Below are 5,938 nucleotides of genomic sequence, written 5' to 3'. Positions count from 1 at the left end.
TCGTTGTCGTCTTTCACCGTCGTTGTCGTCTTTCTCCGTCATTGTCGTATTTCTCCGTCGTTGTCTGCTTCAGTGTCGTCTTTTTCCGTCGTTGTCATCTTTCTCCGTTGTTGTCTGCTTCGTTGTCGTCTTTGTCCGTCGTTGTTCTCTTTCTCCGTCGTTGTCGTCTTTATCCTTCGTTGTCTGGTTCGTTGTCGTCTTTCTCCGTCGTTGTCTGCTTCGTTGTCATCTTTCTCCGTCGTTGTCGTCTTTCTCCGTCGTTGTCGTCTTTCTCTGTCGTTGTCTGCTTCGTTGTCGTATTTCTCCGTCGTTGTCGTCTTTCTCCGTCGTTGTCTGCTTCGTTGTCGTCTTTCTCCTTCGTTGTCGTCTTTCTCCATCGTTGTCGTCTTTCTCCGTCGTTGTCTGCTTCGTTGTCGTCTTTCTCCGTCGTTGTCGTCTTTCTCGGTCGTTATCGAATTTCTCCGTCATTGTCGTATTTCTCCGTCGTTGTCTTCTTTCTCCGACGTTGTCTGATTCGTTGTCGTCTTTCTCCGTCGTTGTTGTCTTTCTCCGTCGTTGTCTGCTTCGTTGTCTTTCTCCGTCGTTGTCGTCTTTCTCTGTTGTTATTGTCCTTCTCCGTCGTAGTCGTCTTTCTCCGTTGTTGTCTGCTTCGTTGTCGTCTTTCTCCGTCGTTGTCGTCTTTCTCCGTCGTTGTCGTCTTTCTCCGTCGTTGTCTGCTTTGTTTTCGTGTTTCTCCGTCGTTGTCTGCTTCGTTGTCGTCTTTCTCCGTCGTTGTCGTCTTTCTCCGTCGTTGTTGTCTTTATCCATCGTTGTCTGGTTCGTTGTCGTCTTTCTCCGTCGTTGTCTGCTTCGTTGTCGTCTTTCACCGTCGTTGTCGTCTTTCTCCGTCGTTGTGGTCTTTCTCCGTCGTTGTCTGCTTCGTTGACGTCTTTCTCCGTCGTGGTCATCTTTCTCCGTCGTTGTCTGCTTCGTTGTTGTCTTTCTCCGTCGTTGTCGTCTTTCTCCGTCGTTTTCTGCTTCCTTGTCGTCTTTCTCTGTCGTTGTCGTCTTTCTCCGTCGTTGTCTGCTTCGTTGTCGTCTATCTCTGTCGTTGTCTGCTTCGTTGTCGTCTTTCTCCGTCGTTGTTGTCTTTCTACTTCGTTGTCGTCTTTCTCCGTCGTTGTCTGCTTCGTTGTCGTCTTTCTCCGTCGTTGTCGTCTTTCTCCATCGTTGTGGTCTTTCTCCGTCATTGTCTGCTTCGTTGTCGTGTTTCTCCGTCGTTGTCGTATTTCTCTGTCGTTGTCAACTTTCTCCGTCGTTGTCTGCTTTGTTGTCGTGTTTCTCCGTCGTTGTCTGCTTCGTTGTCGTCTTTCTCCGTCGTTGTCGTCTTTCTCCGTCGTTGTTGTCTTTATCCATCGTTGTCTGGTTCGTTGTCTTCTTTCTCCATCGTTGTCTGCTTCGTTGTCGTCTTTCACCGTCGTTGTCGTCTTTCTCCGTCGTTGTGGTCTTTCTCCGTCGTTGTCTGCTTCGTTGACTCTTTCTCCGTCGTGGTCGTCTTTCTCCGTCTTTGTCTGCTTCGTTGTTGTCTTTCTCCGTCGTTGTCGTCTTTCTCCGTAGTTTTCTGCTTCCTTGTCGTCTTTCTCCGTCGTTGTCGTCTTTCTCCGTCGTTGTCTGCTTCGTTGTCGTCTATCTCTGTCGTTGTCTGCTTCGTTGTCGTCTTTCTCCGTCGTTGTTGTCTTTCTACTTCGTTGTCGTCTTTCTCCGTCGTTGTCTGCTTCGTTGTCGTCTTTCTCCGTCGTTGTCGTCTTTCTCCATCGTTGTGGTCTTTCTCCGTCATTGTCTGCTTCGTTGTCGTGTTTCTCCGTCGTTGTCGTATTTCTCTGTCGTTGTCAACTTTCTCCGTCGTTGTCTGCTTCGTTGTCGTCTTTCTCCGTCGTTGTCGTCATTCTCCGTCGTTGTCTGCTTCGTTCTAGTCTTTCTCCGTCGTTGTCTGCTCCATTGTCGTCTTTCTCCGTCGTTGTCTGCTTCGTGGTCATCTTTCTCCGTCGTTGTCTGCTTCGTGGTCGTCTTTCTCCGTCGTTGTCGTGTTTCTCCGTTGTTGTCTGCTTCGTGGTCGTCTTTCTCCGTCGTTGTCTGCTTCGTTGTCGTCTTTCTCCGTCGTTGTCGTCTTTCTCCGTCGTTGTCGTCTTTCACCGTCGTTGTCTACTTCGTTGTAGTCTTTTCCGTAGTTGTTGTCTTTCTCCGTCGTTGTCTGCTTCGTTATCGTCTTTCTCCGTCGTTGTCTGCATCGTTCACGTCTTTCTCCGTTGTTGTCTGCTTCGTTGTCGTCTTTCTCCGTCGTTGTAGTCTTTCTCTGTCGTTGTCGTCTTTCTCCGTCGTGGTTGTATTTCTCTGTCGTTGTCTGCTTCGTTGTCGTCTTTCTCCGTCGTTGTCTGCCTCATTGTCGTTTTCTCCGTCGTTGTCGTCTTTCTCCGTCGTTGTCTGCTTCGTTGTCGTCTTTCTCCGTCGTTGTCTGCGTCGTTGTCGTCTTTCTCCGTCGTTGTCTGCTTCCTTGTCGTCTTTCTCCGTCGTTGTCGTCTTTCTCCGTCGTTGTCTGCTTCGTTGTCGTCTTTCTCCGTCGTTGTCGTCTTTCTCCGTCGTTGTCTGCTTCGTTGTTGTCTTTCACCGTCACTGTTGTATTTCTACTTCGTTGTCATCTTTCTCCGTCGTTGTCTGCTTCGTTGTCGTCTTTCTCGATCTTTGTTGTCTTTCTCCGTCGTTGTCGTCTTTCTCCGTCGTTGTCTGATTCGTTGTCGTCTTTCTCCGTCGTTGTCGTCTTTCTCCGTCGTTGTCTGCTTCGTTGTCGTCTTTCTTCGTCGTTGTCGTCTTTCTCCGTCGTTGTCTGCTTCGTTGTCGTCTTTCTCCGACGTTGTCGTCTTTCTCCGTCGTTGTCTGCTTCGTTGTCGTATATCTCCGTCGTTGTCTGCTTCGTTGTCATCTTTCTCCGTCGTTGTCGTCTTTCTCTGTCGTTGTCTGCTTCGTTGTCTTCTTTCTCCGTCGTTGTCGTCTTTCTCCGTCGTTGTCGTCTTTCTCCGTCGTTGTCTGCTTCCTTGTCGTCTTTCTCCGTCGTTGTCGTCTTTCTCCGTCGTTGTGTGCTTCGTTGTCATCTTTCTCCGTCGTTGTCGTCTTTCTCAGTCGTTGTCTGCTTCGTCGTCGTCTTTCTCCGTCGTTGTCTGGTTCGTTGTCGTCTTTCTAGGTCGTTGTCGTCTTTCTCCGTCGTTGTCTGCTTCGTTGTAGTATTTCTCCTTCGTTGTCGTCTTTCTCCTTCGTTGTCTGCTTCGTTGTCGTCTTTCTCCGTCGTTGTCTGCATCGTTGACGTCTTTCTCCGTCGTTGTCTGCTTCGTTTTCGTCTTTGTCCGTCGTTGTCTTCGTTGTCGTCTTTCTCCGTCGTTGTCTGCTTCGTTGTCGTCTTTCTCCGTTGTTGTAGTTTTTCTCTGTCGTTGTCGTCTTTCTCCGTCGTTGTTTGCTTCGTTGTCATCTTTCTCCGTCGTTGTCGTCTTTCTCCGTCGTTGTCTGCATCGTTGACGTCTTTCTCCGTCGTTGTCTGCTTCGTTTTCGTCTTTGTCCGTCGTTGTCTTCGTTGTCGTCTTTCTCCGTCGTTGTCTGCTTCGTTGTCGTCTTTCACCGTCGTTGTCGTCTTTCTCCCTCGTTGTCGTATTTCTCCGTCGTTGTCTGCTTCGGTGTCGTCTTTTTCCGTCGTTGTCATCTTTCTCCGTCGTTGTCGTCTTTCTCCGTCGTTGTCGTCTTTATACATCGTTGTCTGGTTCGTTGTCGTCTTTCTCCGTAGTTGTCTGCTTCGTTGTCATCTTTCTCCGTCGTTGTCGTCTCTCTCCGTCGTTGTCGTCTTTCTCCGTCGTTGTCTGCTTCGTTGTCGTATTTCTCCGTCGTTGTCGTCTTTCTCCGTCGTTGTCTGCTTCGTTGTCGTCTTTATACGTCGTTGTCGTCTTTCTCTGTCGTTGTCTGCTTCGTTGTCGTCTTTCTCCGTCGTTGTCATCCTTCTCCGTCGTTGTCTGCTTCGTTGTCGTCTTTCTCCGTCGTTGTCTTCTTTCTCCGTCGTTGTCTTCTTTCTCCGTCGTTGTCTGCTTCGTTGTCGTCTTTCTCCGTCGTTGTCTGCCTCCTTGTCGTTTTCTCCGTCGTTGTCGTCTTTCTCCGTCGTTGTCTGCTTCGTTGTCGTCTTTCTCCGTCGTTGTCTGCGTCGTTGTCGTCTTTCTCCGTCGTTGTCTGCTTCGTTGTCGTCTTTCTCCGTCGTTGTCTGCGTCGTTGTCGTCTTTCTCCGTCGTTGTCTGCTTCCTTGTCGTCTTTCTCCGTCGTTGTCGTCTTTCTCCGTCGTTGTCTGCTTCCTTGTCGCCTTTCTCCGTCGTTGTCGTCTTTCTTCTTCGTTGTCTGCTTCGTTTTTGTCTTTCACCGTCACTGTTGTATTTCTACTTCGTTGTCGTCTTTCTCCGTCGTTGTCTGATTCGTTGTCGTCTTTCTCCGTCGTTGTCGTCTTTCTCCGTCGTTGTCTGCTTCGTTGTCGTCTTTATTCGTAGTTGTCGTCTTTCTCCGTCGTTGTCTGCTTCGTTGTCGTCTTTCTCCGACGTTGTCGTAATTCTCCGTCGTTGTCTGCTTCGTTGTCATCTATCTCCGTCGTTGTCTGCTTCGTTGTCATCTTTCTCCGTCGTTGTCGTCTTTCTCTGTCGTTGTCTGCTTCGTTGTCTTCTTTCTCCGTCGTTGTCGTATTTCTCCGTCGTTGTCGTCTTTCTCCGTCGTTGTCTGCTTCCTTGTCGTCTTTCTCCGTCGTTATCGTCTTTCACCGTCGTTGTCTGCTTCGTTGTCATCTTTCTCCGTCGTTGTCGTCTTTCTCCGTCGTTGTCTGCTTCGTCGTCGTCTTTCTCCGTCGTTGTCTGGTTTGTTGTCGTCTTTCTCCGTCGTTGTCGTCTTTCTCCGTCGTTGTCTGCTTCGTTGTCGTATTTCTCCGTCGTTGTCGTCTTTCTCCGTCGTTGTCTGCTTCGTTGTTGTCTTTCTCCGTCGTTGTCGTGTTTCTCCGTCGTTGTCGTATTTCTCCGTCGTTGTCTGCTTCGTTGTCATCTTTCTCCGTCGTTGTCGTCTTTCTCCGTCGTTGTCTGCTTCTTTGTCGTCTTTCTCCATCGTTGTCTGCTTCGTTGTCGTCTTTCTCCGTCGTTGTCGTCTTTCTCCGTTGTTGTCTGCTTCGTTGTCGTCTTTCTCCGTCGTTGTCTGCTTCGTTGTCGTCTTTCTCCGTCGTTGTCTGCATCGTTGACGTCTTTCTCCGTCGTTGTCTGCTTCGTTGTCGTCTTTGTCCGTCGTTGTCTGCTTCCTTGTCGTCTTTCTCCGTCGTTGTCGTCTTTCTCCGTCGTTGTCTGCTTCCTTGTCGTCTTTCTCCGTCGTTGTCGTCTTTCTTCTTCGTTGTCTGCTTCGTTGTTGTCTTTCACCGTCACCGTTGTATTTCTACTTCGTTGTCGTCTTTCTCCGTCGTTGTCTGATTCGTTGTCGTCTTTCTCCGTCGTTGTCGTCTTTCCCCGTCGTTGTCTGCTTCGTTGTCGTCTTTATTCGTCGTTGTCGTCTTTCTCCGTCGTTGTCTGCTTCGTTGTCGTCTTTCTCCGACGTTGTCGTAATTCTCCGTCGTTGTCTGCTTCGTTGTCGTCTATCTCCGTCGTTGTCTGCTTCGTTGTCATCTTTCTCCGTCGTTGTCGTCTTTCTCTGTCGTTGTCTGCTTCGTTGTCTTCTTTCTCCGTCGTTGTCGTCTTTCTCCGTCGTTGTCGTCTTTCTCCGTCGTTGTCTGCTTCCTTGTCGTCTTTCTCCGTCGTTATCGTCTTTCACCGTCGTTGTCTGCTTCGTTGTCATCTTTCTCCGTCGTTGTCGTCTTTCTCCGTCGTTGTCTGCTTCGTCGTCGTCTTTCTCCGTCGTTGTCTGGTTTGTTGTT

Source organism: Gallinula chloropus (assembly GCF_964237585.1).
Source record: "Gallinula chloropus genome assembly, contig: HAP1_SCAFFOLD_37, whole genome shotgun sequence".
Classification (NCBI taxonomy): Eukaryota; Metazoa; Chordata; class Aves; order Gruiformes; family Rallidae; genus Gallinula; species Gallinula chloropus.
The sequence above is the reverse complement of the archived record's forward strand: the minus strand, read 5'-3'. Positions refer to the sequence as shown.